The sequence below is a fragment of the Pelodiscus sinensis genome, chromosome 4 (assembly GCF_052426305.1).
Source record: "Pelodiscus sinensis isolate ZL-2025 chromosome 4, ASM5242630v1, whole genome shotgun sequence".
NCBI classification, from domain to species: Eukaryota; Metazoa; Chordata; order Testudines; family Trionychidae; genus Pelodiscus; species Pelodiscus sinensis.
In genome coordinates this window covers 111643337-111663913 of record NC_143055.1, presented here as the reverse complement: position 1 = coordinate 111663913, position 20577 = coordinate 111643337, and the positions used below count along the sequence as shown (strand labels likewise).

At 45.3% G+C, this 20577-nt stretch overlaps 1 protein-coding gene and 1 long non-coding RNA gene across 2 annotated transcripts in view; one reads left to right on the top strand and one right to left on the bottom strand.

The window, feature by feature from the left end:
- Window positions 1–1663: 1663 nt before the first annotated feature.
- On the bottom strand, window positions 1664–7528 carry LOC149524564 (uncharacterized). The gene is made up of 2 exons (XR_016349356.1): window positions 7340–7528; window positions 1664–2177 (listed from the first exon to the last, which is right to left on the bottom strand). It is a non-coding gene; the product is annotated as an uncharacterized LOC149524564 (long non-coding RNA).
- A 10080-nt stretch (window positions 7529–17608) lies between these two features.
- Window positions 17609–20577, top strand: part of NFKB1 (nuclear factor kappa B subunit 1) — a 100324-nt gene continuing 97355 nt past the window's right edge. Inside the window, 1 exon segment of the mRNA XM_089778052.1 lies at window positions 17609–17628. The gene's annotated coding sequence lies outside the window, so the exon portion shown is untranslated.

Sequence of the window (20577 nt, the reverse complement as noted above, 5' to 3'; positions counted from 1 at the left end):
TCGCCGAGGGACAGCAAAGCGTTTTCCTCTCCATCTGCTTCAGTCGCTCTCATTTGGGACACCGCAGCACTCAACACCATGGAGCCAGAGCCGCCTTTGGGCATTTTGAACATCTTGCTGTAAGCCTGGCAGCAATTTCTGGAGGCTGCCTGGCACCTTCTGCTGCAGGCCAGCCCCCTGGTCCTTCCCCCCAGGGGCCCTGGAGGAGCGGCACCCGGATGCCAGAGTGCCTCGCTGCATCTGGTGTCTGGACACCAGCAGCGACTGGTGGGACCGCATCGTCCTGGAGCACTGGGGAGACCAATAGTGGACCCAGAACTTCAGGATGAAAGAGGACACCTTCCTGGAGCTCTGCAAGTGGCTCGCCCCTGCTCTGCAGCAACGGGACACATGCACGAGGCCCGCCATTCCCCTCTACAAGCGGGTGGCCATCGCCCTCTGGAAGCTCTCCACGCCGGATAGCTACCGATCCGTAGGGAACCAGTTCGGCGTGGGGAGGTCCAATGTCAGAGCGGTGCTTGTGCAGGTACGGCCCTCTCCGGCCACTGGGCCAGGAGGGGAGGCTGCAAGGAGGACATGGGCTGCCCCAGGTAAAATAGGGAGGAGGTCATGTAAGTGCCCTCCCCGGTAGGGTTCGGGCTGTCCCGGCCATGCTACAGACCACCCACGGTGGCCAGGATTGCAGCGGGGGTTGCTCCTGGGAGTGGGGGACGGGGCAATGGCAGGACACAAACACTCCCAGACACCTGGGCACCCTAGTGACCATCCGTTTTGTGTGTCTCTCTGCAGGTGATCAAGGCCATCAACAGGGTGCTGCTCCACAGAGTTGTCCGCCTCACCAACCTGGAGGTGGTCATGCAGAGGTTTGGTGCCCTGGGCTTCCCCAGCTGCGGGGGGGCAATTGACGGGACGCACATCCCCATCCATGCCCCAGACCAGCAGGCCTTCCTCTTCATCAACAGGAAGGGGTACTTCTCTGTGATCCTGCAGGCCATGTCCGACCACCAGGGCCAATTCACGGACATCAATGTGGGCTGGTCTGGCAAGGCACACAACGCACGGGTGTACCACAACTCCTCTGTGTGCCAGAGGATGCACGCCGGGACTTTCTTCCCCAATCACCACATCAGGGTCGGGAACGTGGACATGCCAGTGTGCCTGCTGGGAGATGTGGCCTACCCCCTAGAGCCCTGGCTGATGAAGCCCTACTCGGGACACCTCAGCCCCTCCCCACAGGCCTTCAATGCCAGGCTCAGCAGGGCCTGCATCGTGGTCAAGGGGGCCTTCGGCCAACTGAAAGCCCAATTTAGGTGCCTCCTCACCCGCCTTGATCTCTCCCAGCACAATATTCCGCACGTGGTGGCACCGTGCTGTGTGCTCCACAATTTATGTGAGAGGAAGGGGAAGGCTTTCCTGCCAGCCTGGATGGCAGAGGCTGCCCACCTGGCTGGCCAGTACACACAGGCCCACACGGCTGCCAGGCAGGAGGCCCTTTGAGGGGCTGTCCGCATCCGGGAAGCCCTGCGGGAGAGCTTCCAGATGGATGAGGACTGAAGTCCCCCTGGCGTGCCCCACTGGGGCTTGGGGCCTTACATTCCACCCCCACCTCCTTCCCCTTTCCCTCCCTAACCCCCCTTCCTGAACTACAATAAAAACACCTGTGTTGCCACAAAAAAAATCTCTTTATTTAACATAACTGGGTAGGGGGGAAGAGGGGAATGAGGGTGGGAGAGGGGACAGGGGAAACCTGAGAGGAGGGAGCTGGAAGGGGGAGGGGAAGCTCAGGGTTGGGCGTCTTGCCGGCCCTCCCATCTTGAAGCACTGTGGGTGCGGGGGCCTCCGCGTTCCTGGGGGAGGAGTGGGTGTGGAGGGTGAGGCAGGGGGGGGGGGTGGAAGAAGTGGGAGGGGGAGAAGGGGTGGGAGGAGGAGTGATAGCTGGGGCGGCCACAGGGGCTGAAGCAGCAGGAGGCAGCAGTAGGTCTGCCAAAGCCTGCAGGTGCTCGCGGAGGGCACGGCCCTGCTCCCGCAGCTCCCGCAAGCTCTCCCACTGCAGCTGCAGGTCCTCTTGCACCCATTGCCCTGGCTGTGGATCTGCCGTCCCTGCAACCGCAGCTGCTGCCTCTGGAACTCCTCCAGGTTGCGGGTACGGGTGGAGGGGCCAGGCGGAGTGGTGCGTCCTGCAGTGAAACAAGAGAAGTGGTCAATTCTCCCTGGGGACACAGTGGGTGAAACCCAGCCCCCTCTGCAGGGTGAGGATGGCAGGTCTCTGAACCATCACATCCTGCTATCCCTGGGAGTGTGAGCTGGCCCAGGAATGAACCCCAGCCCCTGTGCTGCCTATAGTGTGGTGTGGGGGCAGAGGGGGAGATGTGCCCGCTTCTGAGTAGAGGGGGAATCTGGAGAGAGGGCAGTGTGCAGTGTCTCTCCCCGGGGTCAGGAGCCTGTCATGTGTCTTCATGTATAGACGCGTGTGGGGAGCAAGCCAGGGCCCCTGCATGGCACCCACCTGGGGCCACAAGTCCCGGCTGGCGTGGCAGATGCACAGGTTGCCGCCTGCTCTGTGGTTGGCGAAGCCCACTCGCACGGTCCCTGGGCTCCCCACCCCACATAAGGGGACCGTGATAGCAATTACATGTGGAGGCCTCCCCGGCCTCAGATGAGGCTGCTGACTGGCTCTCCGGTTCAGCTCGGGGGACCTGGGTGCAGGGTGCACTCCCTGCAGGCTCCTGGTTGCCATCGTCCTCCTCTTCCCCTGTGTCAGGGGCAGGGCCCTCTGTCCCAGGGTCAATGACCACCAGAGGGGCATGGACCATCTGACCCCCCAGGATGTGGTCCAGAGCCTCATAGTGCGGGCAGGCCTCCGGGACAGCCCCTGGTTGGGAGCCCCTGGCATAGGCCTGCCGCAGCTCATTGATTTTACTCCGCACCTGCTCCTGGCTGCATACATGACCTCTGGTGGCCAGGCTGGCAGCTATGTGGCTGTAGACAGCTGCATTCCTGTGCCTATTGTGGAGATCGTGGGCATTGGAGGCCTCCTCCCAAACCTCGATGAGGCCCACAATCTCTGCACTAGACCAGGAAGGCACCCGCCTTTTGCGGCCCCTGGCAGGCTCCTGAGAGCCGCCAGCCTGGTCCTGGGGAGCGGTGGAGGGCTGGGTGGCAGTGGGTTGCTGGCTCATATTGTGCCAGGTGCACGGTCTGCTGGCTCTGAGCAGAAAAGTTTTCCTGGTTGTGCCCAGAGTGGCCACCAGGGCACCCTGGGAAGGGATGGAGGCCACCTAATTCGAAATAAGTGTCTACACAGCACTTATTTCAAATTAGCTATTTCGAATTTGGTGTTATCCTCGTAGAGTGAGGTTTACCAAATTCAGAATAAGGGCTCCACTATTTTGAATTTATTTCGAAATAGCGGTTTGTATGTGTAGACGCTATTAAAGTTAATTCGAAATAACGGCTGTTATTTCGAATTCATTTTGTAGTGTAGAAATACACTAAGATCGTGAACTTCTAATTTTCAAATTATATGGATCAGTTATCTCTTATTCCAGGATTTCATGACATCTTTGGCTGCTAAAAACAAGCTAGAATTAAAGTGGGAGAAAAAGCACAACAGTAATCAGAGTGGGCTGCTCTAAATGCATGGATGACACCTACATTGGTGGGTAAAATTCTATGTTCTATGTTGTATAGGGAGGTTGAATTGGCTGACTGTGGTGGTCCCTTCTTGAAATTAAAATCTGTAAATGTACTTTAAAGATTTTGTATTAATATTTTCATTGTTTCTAATGCTAATTATATGATGAGAGGTAGTTGTTAAATACCTTAAAAATAGTGCCACATTCTGTCATGAATAGTCCCATTAAAGTAAATGGGGCTGTTTACAGGGTAAGGCGCTAGTTAGAAAATGTTGGAATGTGGAGCAGAATTTGACCCATAATCATTATGTGCTCCCATGGTTTAAGCAATTAGGGCTCCACTCTTACCCAGTTTCACTGCCCATTGACAACACAGACTGTCACTTCATTATAAGTGTCTTTAAAGGTAATGGACATTTGTTGGAAAAATCCATCTTTCAGAGTGGAAAAAATGTAGTCACAGGATCCCACATGCTCATCTAATTGGACAATTTAAGATAGCTGTCTGTGCACACTTATGAATGCCATTTGATTTTATTAATGTTGTCTGACTACAGTCTACAGTGTGGATTAAAACTTCTCTTCTATGTCAGAAAACAGACGTCAGTGAGTTATCCAGGGACATCAAGAGTTAGCAACCAAGGCTTCGATAGTTGAATAGCTTTGTCCAGATGGTACTGTGCAGCTGAGGAGTTCCATGGGGATGGAGCCATGACTTTTAAAGACTCAGAGTCTTGAAGATGGGGAGAAGGGAAAACTTGGAATAAGAAGACACACAAGAAGAGGAGCCAGACACTGCTTTTAAAGGCCAGTCTCTCTGACAGTAATCACCAGAACCAGAAGACTGAGCATAAGTAGTGAAGGGCAAGAGGGAACTGGCCCTTCTGACAGACACTGTTCAAACTGCAAAGAACTCTCCAGTGATGAGTTCCCTCTCTGAGGGAAATAATTGTGTTTGGGTGTCTGTTATTTTTCCATAGCCCTGTAAATCTCTTATGCCATCTACAAGTAAAGTGTGTATGTAAGACATTCCTTTGCAAAGCCTGTGTATCCCTTGCTTTAACTGTCACTATTCCCCAAAGAGTTAAGCTATACACCAGAATGCCAATGAGAACAGAGCTTTAGGGAGAGTCTGCCGAAGTTGCTAGGGGTTCAGCTGTGGTATTGGGGCTTCACTGATGGCAGCGGATTGATGATGGACAGCATAGAAAAGAGGGGTGCCAGACGGGGACAGTATGTGTGAGGGTCTAGAGGTAGAGACAGTGTTTGGAAACTGCCTCAACCTAACGGACATGGAAGCAAGTGGGATCCAAAGGTTGGGTCCCATAAAGTAGACTGGTAACTCAGCTGGAGACTGTAGCATAGCTCCAAAAATAAACAACTGTGGTTGGAACAAAAGACGAATCTAATATAAAGTTTTAAGTATAACTGTTACCAAAAGCACCTAATTTCTGAAAGCTCCATTCTCAATTTAGGTAGTAAGGAGAGGCCACTGCCCAGTTACATATGCACTTAGTGCTTGATTTAGATATATGGACTTAAGTCAGGGTTGTCAACTATCAGTATATTCAGTCCACCCATAAACAAAAGGCTAAAATTGGACCTGTCTGTAAAATCCAAATAAAAACTATGTAGATATATTTTTTTAAACCACAGAACTTTGCAGTGGAGCTGAGGAGTCCCTCCACCTTGACCCTGGGGCAAGCTCCATGACACAGGGCAGCTCCAGGGAATCTATCATTCCTGTGGCAGAGAGAGAAATTCTCCTCACGGGAGCTCTCTCCAACCTGCTGCTGACAGGTGGGGCTGCTATTCTCTGCCACCAGCTTTGAACTCTTCTTCTGTGTCTCTAGCATTAGCACAGTAGCACACACCCCTGCCAGGCTTAGCGCGGTTGGGGCAGGGAAGAGAACACAGTACAGAGGGCTGAGCATAGCAACCTCCCACAAGCTTCCCACTGTGGTAAGTTACAACTGGGCAGTCACTTATGGTGCCCATCCCCCAATCCTAGCCAAGTGAGCAGCTCCTGAATGTCCCCTCCCAAGGTGGGAGGAGGACTCACCTTGGGAGGGGGCAGAGGGCAGGGGAAGAGCTGTAACAGGCATAGATTGTGTCCATATTCCTGGGCAAAGTGCTGCAGGTCTAGCTGCCTATATTGTGGGCTCCCCACTTCCCTCAGATGCCTGCCTGCTGCCTAGCTCGGTTGGCTGGCTGGGATGGAGTTTCACAGGTGCCGTCACTGTCAGCTCAGCTGAGAGGCAGGAATGTTGTGATGAATGAATAAAAACACAGACTGCTGTTCACTTTTGTCCTGGTGAGCCATCTTCATGTTACATAAGAATGTGTCTGTAAAAAAAAGTTTGGTTGTCCATAATACTTTTCTATGCTGTCCATAATAATCATATTCAGCAGTTGGCCACTCTGGTTGGAGTCTAATGCATGTGATGGATTAGATAGAAAGCTACTGGGCTTTTCTTATTTGTCTAACTTTGTTCTGTTGTTGTGTGATCATGACAAATCCTGATCCTTCTTCATGCTGAAGCACCATGGCACTTTTTTCTGTTGGCCTTCATTAAACAAGTTTATGCTGATGCAACAGGTCTGGCACACTACCCACTTTTTCATGAACATTTTAGCAAACCTGGAGATTCCAGAACTGCTATCGCAATGGCACAAAATTATTTGACTAGTAAATGTTTAATTTGTGGACACTAATAAATTTGGAATTTTTTTAGGCCAAATTCTTGCTTCCAAACCTCAGTTCTCTTGAAAGCTAGAAAGAAGTATTTTGTTCCTATTTCAGCTATTTCTTCCATGGTTCTGAACCCTTATGTAGCACATGGATGGAATTTTCATTTGAACACTCTGATTAGACCATATTCTCCTGTTAACACCGACCTCTCATATATTTTATTTATTTCAGTGAAATCTTGTTCCTCTCGAAACAAGGTTCCAAGCAAGTATTGAAATTATTTGAAATGTAAAACAAACGTGAGCATTAGTTTCCACAACAGGCTCCACAAGTGGAACTTAGTCAAGAATTCTGTTGATTATACAGAATCCAGTTCAGATCCTAACTCTATTGGTTCCGTGCAACAGGTTTGGGTCACAGGTTCCTTTGAGACGGTTACTTGATGAGCTGATCATACCGCTGAGCCTGCCTATCTGCCCTTTAGGGTGCTGCACCACTCTGTCCTGCTAAGCCAGAAGCTTTGGTCTCCCTGCCCAGCAAGGTACAGAACTGGGGTTACAGCCCACAGCGGGGAAACATAGACAAGGAGAACAGCTCATCTCTGGGTAGGCTTAGTAACAGGGACTTTACACAGCATCCTAGTGCACAGCCTCAATGGGATCAAAGCCCAAGATAAATCTGTCTTTCTATAAAAGTTTTGCACAGAACAAGCTCATTAAGTTTGCTCTCTTTATCAATGAAAGAGATATGCACAGCTGTTGTTCTCTCCCTCCCCTTTCTGGTAACAATTATTTACACTGGGTTTAATAATAAACAAAAGGGATTTTAATAAATATAAAAAGTAGGATTTAAGTGGTTGCAAGTGATAACAGACAGATCAAAATAAGTTACTAAGCAAAATCAAACAAAACCTGCCAAATATACTAAGAAGTTGTTACAAATCATAATCTCTTACCCTACTTCTTATTTGAGGTATAGTTCTTCTCAGGCCAGACCTGATTTTTTTTTTTACCTGGGTTTAGCAGCTTTTCTCCACCCCTGTTCTTAGAATTCGTTTTGCTTCCAGGTGCGGAGCAGTCTGTGAAGCTAGTTGAAGGCAATCATTGTTTGCGTCACATTACTTAAATAGAATTTTTCCAGGGCAGGAAGTTTTTGTTCTATTCCCCCTCTCCCTGTAGAAAAGTACAAAATTCAAGATAGATTCCAGCATCAAGTGGCATGATCACCTGTCTGTGTAGGACCAACCACAATCCAGACTTACAGGAAAAACAGGACTATTCACAGATTATTGCCTTGAACATGGGGCCCCTAAATTCCTTGAGTGCTGCTAATGGCCTTTATGAGTACATCTAGATACATAAATAGGCGTATACTTTAGAATTCTAACTTCAGACAAATTATTATATATACATATAAATATAATATACACATTTAGGGGATTACAAACTCTCCAATGGTAGATAACATGCCCCAATTTGCATAAAGCATATTTGAGTTATGCATATTCATATTCAAAACCACACGCACATAAAAATACATAGGTGCTATGTCACACTCTGAAGCGGGAGTATATAAATTGCCCGAAGTCCTGATGTTTTGGTTGCTAAGGTTAAGCATTACTGAGTACATGCATGGAGCAGATAGGTTAAGAAAGTGATTCTTTACATAGACACGTCTATTCCCTAATGTCAAATATACCATAAATAGATACATCTGTAAATAAGCAAGTATGCCTTTCCAAAGGTACGGTGATAGAATAAAAAAACCAGCAAAGCACTGAAGCTTGTGCTTCAGCATACTGCTGATTTGAGTCTCTATTCTTAAAGTTCTTATCTAATCTATTAAAGACATGAGTCACATTCTGCCTGACTTGTACTGATGCAATCTCTGTAATGTCAGCATTTCCATGAAAAATTTATCTGTACCATTCTCTACACCTGGAAATAAGAATCTACCAGTTTCTAACAGCCTGCTAATTTCATGCCATTAAACTATTTTGTCACGGTAAATAATTATGTCTGCATTTCATATTGGCAGAGAGAAACATAAATGAATATAGACAAAAATTTCTGTTGAACATATAGTTTACGATGCTAAAAATACTTAAATTTTGGCAACTTCAAGGAAGTAGGAAATTGCCTTAGATATATTGACACTCTCAGGTCATATGGAAGGAAGTTGGCATGCACAGGAGTGATTTATTTATCTAGATCAGGTGCGTGATGAAAGATGGCAGTGTTGTAGGTCTCAGCAGTCTGGGCTTCCAGCTTTATTCTCTTGCTAGCATCTGTTTCAACTTGTATTGTTCACAAGCTGAACATCTTCTTTCCAACATATAGCAGGGAGTTCTTTGCTCCATTTGCCAAAAGCTCTATTTTTCACAGAAAATTTTGACAAAGTTAAGGATAAGCGGTGGCCAATTTTAATTACATTTGGCCCCGTCTTTCTGATTTTAGGCTTCTTTGAGACGTGTACAGAACTTCTAAGTGAAAACAGTGCTTTAAGGCTAAACTTTAGATTTCTAGAAGCTTAAGTTGTCTGTTTTTCCACCCTCCAAATTGTCTGACCACTTGTTGATAGTAGCCATTTTAATACCTTATGTCATAAGTATTTTAAGCAACCAAAAGATTCCTTTATTTTTTGCATGTAAGCATGGGAGCATTTTGGGATGATGATGAGTTTTGCAGAAATTGGAGCTCTGCTGCATCCTGGGCACACATACCCTTATGCAGGCTACAAAAGAAAAAAAAAGGTTACAAGCCACATTAAGAACATACAGTCCCTGGCTGCTCCTCTTATACAGCAGCTGAAAGTAAGGGATTGTTTTAGCATGGGAGGAAAAGAGAGAGATTACAGGGTACTTTACTGGTAGTTATAATTCTTTCTTCTTGCTCCTTTCCCCAGCTTTTGTCCTATCATATTTCTGACTTTTGTTGGATTCCTTAGAATGTTGTTCACCTGTTTACAAATGGGTTAAGCCGTTTCTATGTTGTAGGAACAATCAAAAATCTTGTTATGCCTCCCGCGTACCAGCAGGTGGAGTTATATAAGCTCAGAGTAAGAGACTTTGTTGTAGGATGCTTGAAGATAATTATGACAGACAGGCACAATTATCAGTAGGCAATAATTCCATCTTCTCTCCACACTTGTGTTCTGTGTTGCTCATTCCCTGTGTACTAGCAATGCTGTCAAGGACGGGACAACCTGAAAATAGTCTAATCCTTATTTCCAGGATCCAGATTCTAGCTAGTATTCTGAGTGGTTAATCAATAATACTTCATAATAACATAGCAACTTGTCTCCAAGGATCTCAAAGCATTTTACAAATTAAATAAGCCACACAGGGGCAGGGCAAATATTGCCATTTTATAGATGGAAAACTGAGGCAGCTAAGTCATTTCCCCAAGTTCACACAGGAAGTCTGTGTCTCAGCTGGGAGCAGAATTCAGATCTTTCCATTTTGAGTCCTGTGCTTTAGCCACAAGATAATCCTTCTGCAGTTAAGGAGTCATCATGGAGTTCATTGTGATTACTCCTCTACTCCCCTGTATTACGGGACAGAGCCAGGCCCCAGCCTTCCCTTACTTCCAGTTAGTCTCTACCCCCACAAACTCTGTTGTGATGCAATTAAATAAAGCAGCAAGTTCCAAGACTGCAGTACTGTGAGTAGACTTGTATTTATTGCATTAAATGGTTGCTCCCTTTACAAAACCTTACATCATAGGTGTAGCTGTGTGACTAAGTGCTAACTGTAGCACTCTTATCAATGAGGTTACTGTAGCACAGAGAATGCCGCAAGCTTAATTATTACTGGTGCGTACTAATGAAGTAATTGGTTTAATAATGGAGAGGATAGATCATTGGGAGGAACAGGAAGTAAAAGGGAAATCTCAGAAGCTTAGTGAAAGAAACAGGTATATGGGTGCTCTGTCCTGTCATGCTCAGAAACTGAAGATTAAAGATATATGTGGTGAAAAGAAACAGCCTGTGTGTATTTGTCACAAAGAAATGCCATAAGCAGTTTAGGCAGTGCTTCTCACAGGGTAGCGTCAGAAGGACCCTACGATAGGCCACCTCCTATTATAAGACCTATTATAAGACCTTATTTTCTTTTGCTTATAACTGTTACAGACTTTAACCACTTGAGCTGAAATCTTCCATGCTATCTACTTCAGGGTGGTTTGATTTGTTTTTTTTAATTTCAGCCAAAACAGTTTGTTTGTTTCTTTGTTTCTTTCCCTCCCTGAGACACAGCTCAGGTTAAAATAGGCTTGATCTGCTCGGGGGCAGGGAAGGGCTACATCTACATTGCAATGCTATTTCAAGGTACCGGAGGATCCCAAAATAGCTATTCCGCATCTTCACAGCAAGCCCGTTATTTTGGGCTTGATATTCCGACATCCCTGTAAACCTCATTCTACAAGGAGTAAGGGACATTTTGGAATAGTGCTTTATAATGACAAAATAAGCTATTTCAAAATAGCATAGAAATAAGTTACACAATTTGGCTATGTCTACATTAGTGGGTTGTTGTGCTAGAGGTATGCAAATGAGGTGGAATATCGCTGAGCCTCATTTGCATATCTAATAAGCCACCATTTTTGCGGAAGAGGCTCTTGCGCCAGAAGGAGCTGTCTACACTGCCCCTTCTTGCGCAAGAAAAACCCTCTTGCACAATGCTGTTATTCCTGAAAATAATCAGCGTAGCGTCATTGTGCAAGAAGGGTTTTCTTGTGCAAGAAGGAGCAGTATAGACAGCTCCTTCTGGCGCAAGAGCCTCTTCCGCAAAAATGGCGGCTCATTAGATATGCAAATGAGGCTTGGCGATATTCCACGCTTAGCCTCATTTACATACCTCTGGTGCAACAACCCGCCAGTGTAGACATAGCCTTGGTGTAGCTCAAATTGTATATCTTATTTCGTGTTACAATGCTGTGTAGATGCACCTGGGATGAGCCAGACAAGAGTAGTGAAGGAGACTGTTGGATGTAGGACCCCATGTAATTTTGTTGCATGAGCTGGGTATTAGTTGTACCACTGCCTAAAGTTTCCCCCTCTCAGCTAAGGGGGAGGAACCAGTGAGACTAGGCTACAAATAAAAACTTCTGGGGCAACAAATAAAAAACAGGAGAGGGACTAAGGTAAAAGGTAAAGAATGAAGGCTCTAGATAGGGACTTTGAGGAACAAAAGCCACTGCTCCTCAAAGGCATCCAAGAAGTCAGTAGATGCTACCCAGAGGAACTCTACCTGGAGATGTGAATGGATGAGGGATTGGAAATAGGCATCAGAGTTGCAGAGCTCACACCTTCCTTAATCTAGCCTCCTCCTCTTGGAGTGACGGATGGCCACCTTTGAAGGTAGGTAGGGAATGAGGCAAGGGACTGAAGGAAAAGATGATCTCATAGGTAAGATAAATGAGCGGTGCCATGGAGAATGGAATTCAATCCTTGCCTCTCACACTGAGTTCATGTGTATTTGTAGGCAAGTTATTTAAACCCAACTTTTTACAGGTGGTCACTAATTTTGTCTTCCTCATTTTCTGGGTGCCTGACTTGAGACCCTGTGGTCTGATTTGCAGAAGTGCTGAATGCTCACTGCTGCTACTGAACCTGATGGGTGTTTTGCTTTAAACACAAATTGCAATGTAATGTGTACTCTGAAAATTCATATTGATGGCATCTCAAATTGGGCACCCAAAACTGGTGGAAACATTTACTCTCTTTGTGCCTCAGTTCACCATCTGTAACGGTGAGCTACTGTGCTTGGAAAATAAAATCAATCAGTATCTATGAAGCCCTCTGATACTATATAGCTGAGCTGCACAGGAAAGGCCATGAGGAAGTTAATAATTCTCTCTTCAGGGCAGAGCTTTAAGAGTGTGGAGTAAATAAAGTCTGGAGTCACATGCAGAACAGCAAGGACAAAATAAAATATTAAATAACTGTTCACCATCATTCCTATGCACAGAATGAGGCAGGTGTCCTGTGGAAAAAATATATGATCATGTAATTAGTTCGTACTATAGTGTACATGTACAAAGAAGGTGACATCAAGGTTGCACTGATAACCTTCATTCTGTTATTTTAAAACTTTTGAATGTTTGACTTTGCAACCTTAATGCTTCTAGAATCATTTAACTAGTTGAAAATCCCAGCTTCTATTTGAAAAACAAAGCCCTCATGCTTGTAGGGAAAATCTTGAAAATGTGCCATGAGTAGATTCTAAAGGCTCCAAAACCGGAAGCCAAATAAAGATAATCCAATTTATTAAATCTCATGGAATTTAAAGATAATCTCAAGCTTTTGGTGGGTCTCACTCATTATCTTCAAATGCTTTAGAGTTGGCAATATTTGCTACTTGCGCTCCTTGGATATAGCAAATCCTATACCTCCAATGCATGCCTCACTCATCATCAGTGGTAATACTAAAAAACCTGGGTGGGCTTCTCTGACCATGGCTTGATCTCTTTCCCTTGCTTCCTACAGGCACGGGATCCTCCACGCTGCCAAGTTAAGGAGTTTTTAGGGGACATATACCCAGTAATTTTCCCAAATGCTACCCATTTACTCTGTATATTAAAGCCACATGAAATCCACTGTCATTAATTAATCTCAAGGTGAAGAGAAGGCAGCAAGATTTTTTTGTGCCTTTTTAAATGAAAATAAGTTTGCTGTTGATATGAGCAGAAGCAGAATTGAGCCCTCGCTGTGAAAACTAAAAATTGGGGATTGTCTTTGAGGGTACCCAACTGCTAAAAATGGTGATGAATGATGTCTTAGTAGTTGTAAATGTGCAGAGAATTAAAACAATTCTTTCTTATTGCTAATATGAATTTTGCATTCCTCACTAGGGAAGAAGAAAATGCAAAAACTAAGAAAATTAAAAAAAACCCTAAAACAACAAACTTCCACCAGTCCCAATCACCACCTGCTCATCAGTTAAGGCAGTGACTTTAACTGCTGCCTTTTCGCTGTCTCCAACATTTTGGCAGGGGTTAGACTAAGCTAGACACCCATGCAGTCTCTTGGAATGCTGTGGTTCTGTGATTCTATGCCTGTGGGCAGGTCACCTAGGCCTAGATTCACAAAGGTATCTAGGTGCCTAGAAAAATGATAGTAACAATGATCCATGAAGCCTGAGTTTGGCACCTAAGCTCCCTATAGACTCAGTGTGATGGTTGTGGCATTTCTGGGAATGCAATCCACAAAAGTTAGCATGTTAGGCTGGGAGACACATGAGTTAACCCACGGGCAATCCTGATAAGAGAAGTATCTCTCATGGAGACAGATGCCTAAGCTCACGGGGCCTGCAGGGAGATGCCTATTTCTGTTAGTAATCCATGTGTCCAGTTTTCAACTGGAACGTCTGGTTGAAAAGGGGACCCAACAGCCAATTACTGGAAGCAGGGAGGCGCTGGGCCATCACTCATGTCAGCCCCTACTTGGCCAGGACTGCCGGCTGCCTGCTACTTGCATCAGGTGGCTACAGCTAATACTCTGGTTCCACAGGTGAGTCCCTTTGACCCAGATGGTGGGTGATGGGGGCGGGGGGAAGCAATGTGTGTTGGGGAAAGTGAAGAGGAATAGGGTAGGACCTCCAAAAGGGAATGAGCAGGGCCGGGCCGGTTCTAGTAGTCCTGCTGGAGTGTCCAGTTTTTAAAACAGGTGTGTGTGTGTGGGCACAAAGGCATGTCCCTCAAAGGGGGGGGGCAAGGGACCAGCAGCCAGTGGGGCCAGAGAGCAGAGTCCTAGCTGCCGCCCAAGCCTTGGCTGCCAACCCCGCACATCCTGCAACCCTGTATGTGTCCCCCTTCCCAGAGACACGGCCCCACTCTGGGCCCCAGCAAGGAGGGATGGAAGCTTGGAGGAATGAACAGGGCAGGTATGGAAAGAAGCAGGGTAGGAGCGGGACCTGGAGTGGATGTGGGGTTTGTCCCAAGCCTAGGGACAGTGGCCTGGCGAGGAGTCATGGGGGGAGGCAGTCACTTGGCCGATGTTCCTTTTGTGGCCCTCCCCATCAGTTAACTCTGTTTTAATCATTAACCAAGTTGGCAGCTCTAGGGAACTCCATGAATGGGAACTCTCTGGAAGTTGGGGTGGTGTTGGGGCATTAGTTAACTGCCTTGTTCTGTAAAAAGCAAGAGTTGGTGGTGGTATTTCTGCTGCTTCCCACCTTCTAACTTTTATTCCCAGGCTTAAAGTTCTCATTTGGGAGATGGGAGACACAACCTTAAAAAAGGATTTTAATAGGAGAGTGCCTGAGTTATGGGATACTCTGATGTGTTGCTCCTTTATAGTGTCTCCTGCTGAAGTTGTACCTCCGTGGATACATAATTAGGGAGTGCTTGGAAATAGGAAGGACTGAACCCTGTGTCTCTCCTCCCAGGTGAGTGCCCTACCCACTAGAGAGTCATTCTTGCTCAGCTTTTAATGGTCTGAGTCAGACACAGATGAGAAGTGGGCTGCTCAGGATGTGCCCTAGCTTGCAAAGGTGCAAATGAGGGTTGTGAGACAGCTGTCTTGAACCACACTAGTAGGGCTACTGAACATGGTCCATTATTAATCATGGTCCAGTGAGAACAAGTACTGAGGGTATAGCAGGCTAGTGAACTAGCAAGAATGTGACCTCAATGAACTCTATGACAAAAAATCCCTTTATTTCAGTGGCAGAAGGGTTAAATAGTAAATTGATCACCAGCAAAAAAAAGGGATCATAGTCTAGTCTCTAGCTTCTAAAGAACAGACTAGAATCCTATTTATTCCCAAGCTTGTTGTGACACTACTTGCCTTATGAACTTTCTCTCCATAAGATATTTGCTTGTGATGCACTGTTTTTTCACTGTGACTCTTTTGGAAATGTGGTGCTGTACGCTTTGAGATCATACTGTAAATTATGTTAAATGAAGGAACAGCTGGAGCTGGATTGTTAAGTGAAAGCAGCCCAGACTGTTTTTTCTGAGTAGTCCCCATCATTTGTATGGAAGATTTTCTGGACCCCATGGGAAGCCAATCAACTGGCGCTGCCTCGCAGATTTATAGTTAAATCTGCAATGAGAATGAGTACATGTACTGTATATGTGTGCAACACAGAATTTAACATTATTTACTGTAGAGCATTTATTAAGTTGTGTGAGAATCATTATGAATATATTATAATATCCATCAACATTCTAAAAAAACTTTGGGACCCATCAATAGGAAAGACAGAAATTACAATATGCAGCACCGAAATTAGTTCCACCTCCACCAGAATCTCAGACCATAACAGCAAGAAAAACAAATATGACCTGCCAAACTAGTTGCCCCTCATTCTCCTGTACATCAGAAAAAACAACAACCATTGCATAAAGCAACGTGGGTTCTTTCATGCTGCTCTTTGAATTGTTCAGTTTAGCACAGATTGCCAGAATGTTACAAAGTTCTATTAACATTTCCGTGTGTGTGTCAGGATGTTCTTTTTCTTGTCTCACCAGAGTTTCCTTTCCATAAAAACACTCCTCCATGTACTGGTCATCTCTTACCTTCTTTGAAACCTCCTCTCTGGTCTATCAGCTGTTTTTCTTGCACCTCTTTAGTCCATTCAAAAGGCTGTTGCTATCATTTTTATTATTTGTATTATCATAACATCACAGATAGGTGACTAGGATCCAATTTCATTGGCAGCTGTACAAGCACAGAAAAAAGACAGTTACTAAAATATTTTCCTTTTTCCATTATTCTCTTACCACTCAACATGCTACTGCTCTGTTCAGATTCCTTCACTGGCTCCCATTTGCCTTGATTTAATGTTTTTTTTAAACAGCAAACAAACTAGGACCTGATTCTTCATTGCCTTACCCCTTATGTACACTTTGTACTTCCAAATCAAAATGACCATGTATTACACCCACTATGCCGAATGTGAATGACTATACAAGGTCAAAGGGAGTGGATAACCAGATCTTATCCTTTGCAACCAATCTTCTACAGAACTCCCTCTCCATTAAAATGTCTATCCACCTCTAGCATATTCAACCCTTCCAAGAGTATTGTGAAGTCTCCAGGAATTAAAGATTGTTATATGATGAAACCTCCAAGAATATGTCCAATCAAAACTGGCAACCTTATTCACAATTTTATTCATATAGCTTTCCTGCTTCAGTTCCGGCTTAGGTGAAGAGTAGTAGCTAGCTATAAAGAACAGTGTACTATCAGACGGAAGGCGATTTTGCCTTTACCCACCAGCAAAAACTCTCAACTCCTATTGGCTGGAACCCTACATTTTAGACTTATATTGAACTTCCTACAGAGACTTGGGCCCAATTCTCTTCCCTTGGTAGCTTTGGTGTATTATTTAACATAGGCCAGCCAACCTGTGGCTCTGAGGTCCGAGATGCTATGCAAGCATATAGAAAAGGAGGATGGATGCCTCAAGAGCTTTGCTTTTGCTGAGTGGCTGTTTTCAAGACCCTGTTAATCAAATAATCTACTTTTAACTGCTACGGGATAACGACTGGAACCGATAAACTGATGTTAGCAACAATGGGAATTTTCGGTAAAAATACAAGGTTCCCGTATTCAACTATCTCCCTCTAGATTGGACGATTTTTCTCTCTGTCCATGGGTAGCCCCTGCTTCCATGGAGGACAGATCCTGCTCTCTAAGGATTTGTTACAAGTTTCTTCCTGGAAGGGAGAGAGCAGTTTGTCTCTAGCACATATGGTCGGTGTTAGGGGTAGCAAGCAGGGCAGTTGCCTAAGAAGCTAAGTTATAGGTGGTGGGGCTCATGGTGGAGGCCCACTCCTTGGTTTCTGCCCTTGGTCCCAGTGAGTCTAACACTGGCCCTGCTGGGGGTGTGTCTGGGTTGGGAGAAGATTTTGCTTTGTGTATTTCACTAAGGTGCAGTGTAAATTCCTCGGGATTAGGGCAGCCCTTGGCTAGTGTGTATCTCCGTTGTACTGCCCCATGGGCCACTAGCCTGTCTAGTCTCCCTGGCTGCTACTGTAATACAAGTAATAAAGCTGAATGTTTCCACAAAGCTTCCCCAACTCAAATCCTCGCTCCCAGCTGGTTCCACAGCAAAGCCCTGCCCTGGCTCCGCCTGTTAGAAGGCAGCAGTGACCTGCGCTCCCCACAGGCACCCCTGGAGCGCCTTGTTCTCGTGCGCAGCCTCCCCACCCTTCCGCGGCGGCTGCCGCCGCTTCGCTCTCGAAACGTCAGTGGGAATTTCCAGCCAGGAAGGAAGTGAGAGCAGCAGCAGCAGGGGAGGGACGGAGAGAGAGTCAGAGGAGGCTGCTGGTGCGAAAGGGCAGCTGCTGACAGGTCCGTGGGACGGAGCCGCCCGGGGCGCACGCCCAAACAAGGGGGAAAACCCCGCCGCGCGGCGGCTGCACAGGAGAGGAGGACTAGGCGGCCGCTCCGCTTCGCAGCCTGGTTTACATGGCGCCGCGCTGACTCCGGCAAAAGGCGGCGGCAAGCGGCAGCGAAGCGCAAGGCAGAGCGGCTGCCCGGAGCGGGGCTCGCCCTCCCTGCCGGAGCACCGGGGCGCGTCCCGCCCGGAGGAGGAGCGGGGCCAAGGGGGAGACTCCGGCGTGAGGGTGAGCACGGAATTCGGTGTCGGGTCTTTGGCGGGGCCGGAGTCCCTCTGGTGCCTTTTTAAACCTTCGCCAGCTGGTTCACTTCCTCCTTCCTGGTCGGGCTGCCCGTCCGTCGTGCCTGTGAAACGGCTTGAGCTTCACGCCTGTCAGGTGCAGCGCGGCGTGGCCGAAGCGATACCACTGCGGAGTGACTCCGGATTGGTAGAGCTGACAGCAGATTTTGGCCTCATTGGGTTTGTAATGAAAAAAAGAAGCTGATTGGGAGTGTATGGGTTGGGGAGGGGTGTGAGGGAGAAGAATAATGTTTTCTATTGAAATTTCACCTTTCTTCCTGAAAGCCCCTCTGGCCTTGTTCTGTCTCTCTCCTGCCACTGTCCAGCTCTCTCTTGGGTGAAGGGTGGTAGCCTGCTATAAAGTTCAGTGTGCTGTCAGGTGAGGCGATTTTGGCAAAGGGCAAGGAAGCAGACCCCACTTCTTTTGACACTTGGCATGGCAACTTTCATAACAACTGTACAGCTGTCAACAGAGAATTGACAGAACATGATTACAGTGAAACCTTTGTTATCTGGCACTCTGTTAACCAGAAAACTTTGGTAACCAGCATTGCCCCCAGCCACAATATTGTCACATCAGCAGGTGCACAGGCCTGGCTTGGTTTACCACGATTGGCTTAACAATTTTTTATTTAAGAAGTACTAATCATCTTCAACTCAAAATAGAAATGTGAGACCAACTGCCTCACACTATAAAACTACCAATGTTAAAAACTTGAGTTTTACTATTATTGTCCATTGGGTTTTCCTGGGTTGATGGGACCCTCAGATAACCGGAATTTTTAGATAACCAGAACACCCTAATCCCTGAGCATGCCAGATAACACAGGTTTTACTGTATTGAGATAAGATCTTATCCAAAAGACTGATATGCAGTAAATGGGACAGAGCTATTTTTCCATGGTGGAGCTGGATGGCTATTAGCTTTAAAAGCAAACAAAAGAGAAAAGAAGGGGAATTATTGGTAAAACCCTCTGTGCAGGTCCAAAGCAGTAGGTGCCCAGCAGGTGTTGCCTGTGCTAAGACTAGAGCCCATGTGGCTTGGCATACTGTACAGTAGCGTACTGAACCCTAGGTGGGATTACAAAATGAGAGCTCAGGTGTAGCATGTTTCTTGTTCTGAAAACCTCATTGCGTCCAAGTGTAGGCCCCTTACCTGTACAGGGGAGTCCGTCAATATGATTCATTTACTCTCTTTCCTGTTTTTCTTCATCATTGATTTATGGAGTCACTGGATTGGAAATGGAGTGTTACTGGTCACTTCACTAGGCTTTTAATAAAGTGTGATCCTTAGATGTTGTGTGGTGGATATTCTTTAAAGGATGACTGTCCACTTGATTTTTTTTCAATTGTGCAAATTCAAACATTCCAGTTTCTGTTAGAGCCATTTTAAATTTCATGCTTTGATATTTTTGTTAAAGAAAAACTCAAAATATTTTTTTCTACTCTTTTATTAATGTTTGTGAAGGGTTGTAAGCCAGGGAGAAGCTGACTCTACATAAAATACTAAAAGGAGGGAGAGATTTTTTTAAAACTTTGTCAGGATTTTTGTAATTACAGAAGAGGCTCAAAATTTCAGTGTTAAAATACAGCAATTTTCAAATGTCCCTTTGATTTCACATGTGAAATTCCCTCTTTATCTGAAAGAAAATCAAGTTTTCTACTATTTTGCATTGGTTGGGTTCTCTTAAAAACTATAAAACAATATAATCCTGTAAAGATTTTTTCTGATACTTTCAGTAATGCCATTCTAAATATAGGGAATACTACAGCAGACTTAAATACTTTCAAAAGCAGTAAATGGAATATTCAGTACTAAATGATGAAAATGAAATTGCAACGGATGGAAAATAATAGCTAATTAATTTTGTTACATTTTTCTCTAAAACTAAGAGGATTTAACTCTCCATTGTTTTTCATTGAGTGATATTTGTTGACATGAATGAAAGGAGGATTATTAAGTTACTGTCTTCATGTGAACAAAAAAAAGTATATAGTTTCTGCAAAAAATGGAGACTGCATTAAGGTGAATTACAATTTGTGGCCTTGATTCTCACCTCCCCCCCCCCCCCCAAATGCTTCTGTGTATGAGTAACTTTACCCACACAAGGGTAAGTAAATACACATGTAAGAGTTTTCAGGATTGATGTTTTACATATTAAGTATTGCTATTGGATTAACAAGACATTTCAGTATTCAATTTAAAAATGGTAACTCTTAAAAGGCACTAGTCTTTGTTAAAACTTACACACACTTACTAAAATGTAAAGTTTGAGAGGAAAATTATAGATAACACAAATAGACAAATTTAAGTCCTTTTTATCTCTCTTTCTTCCAAACAAGAGCAATCTGAGATAATACTAAAGGGTTTGATGTTCCAGTCCAGTATCCCAGATGTGCAGCAATGTCACTTCATAAAATTGATATAATGGGTGAAGAATGTGACCGTTTTGTTTTCAATTCTGAGATTATTTGAATCTTAGTGTAAATTTGTTTACTTTTCTAAATATTCTGCTAGCCAAAGAAGGATTATTTTTTTCTGGTTTAGAGCCACACTTTTGTAATTTGAAAAGAAAAAGGGGGAGGAGGAGATTATTGCTGATTTTTTTTTTAAAGATATT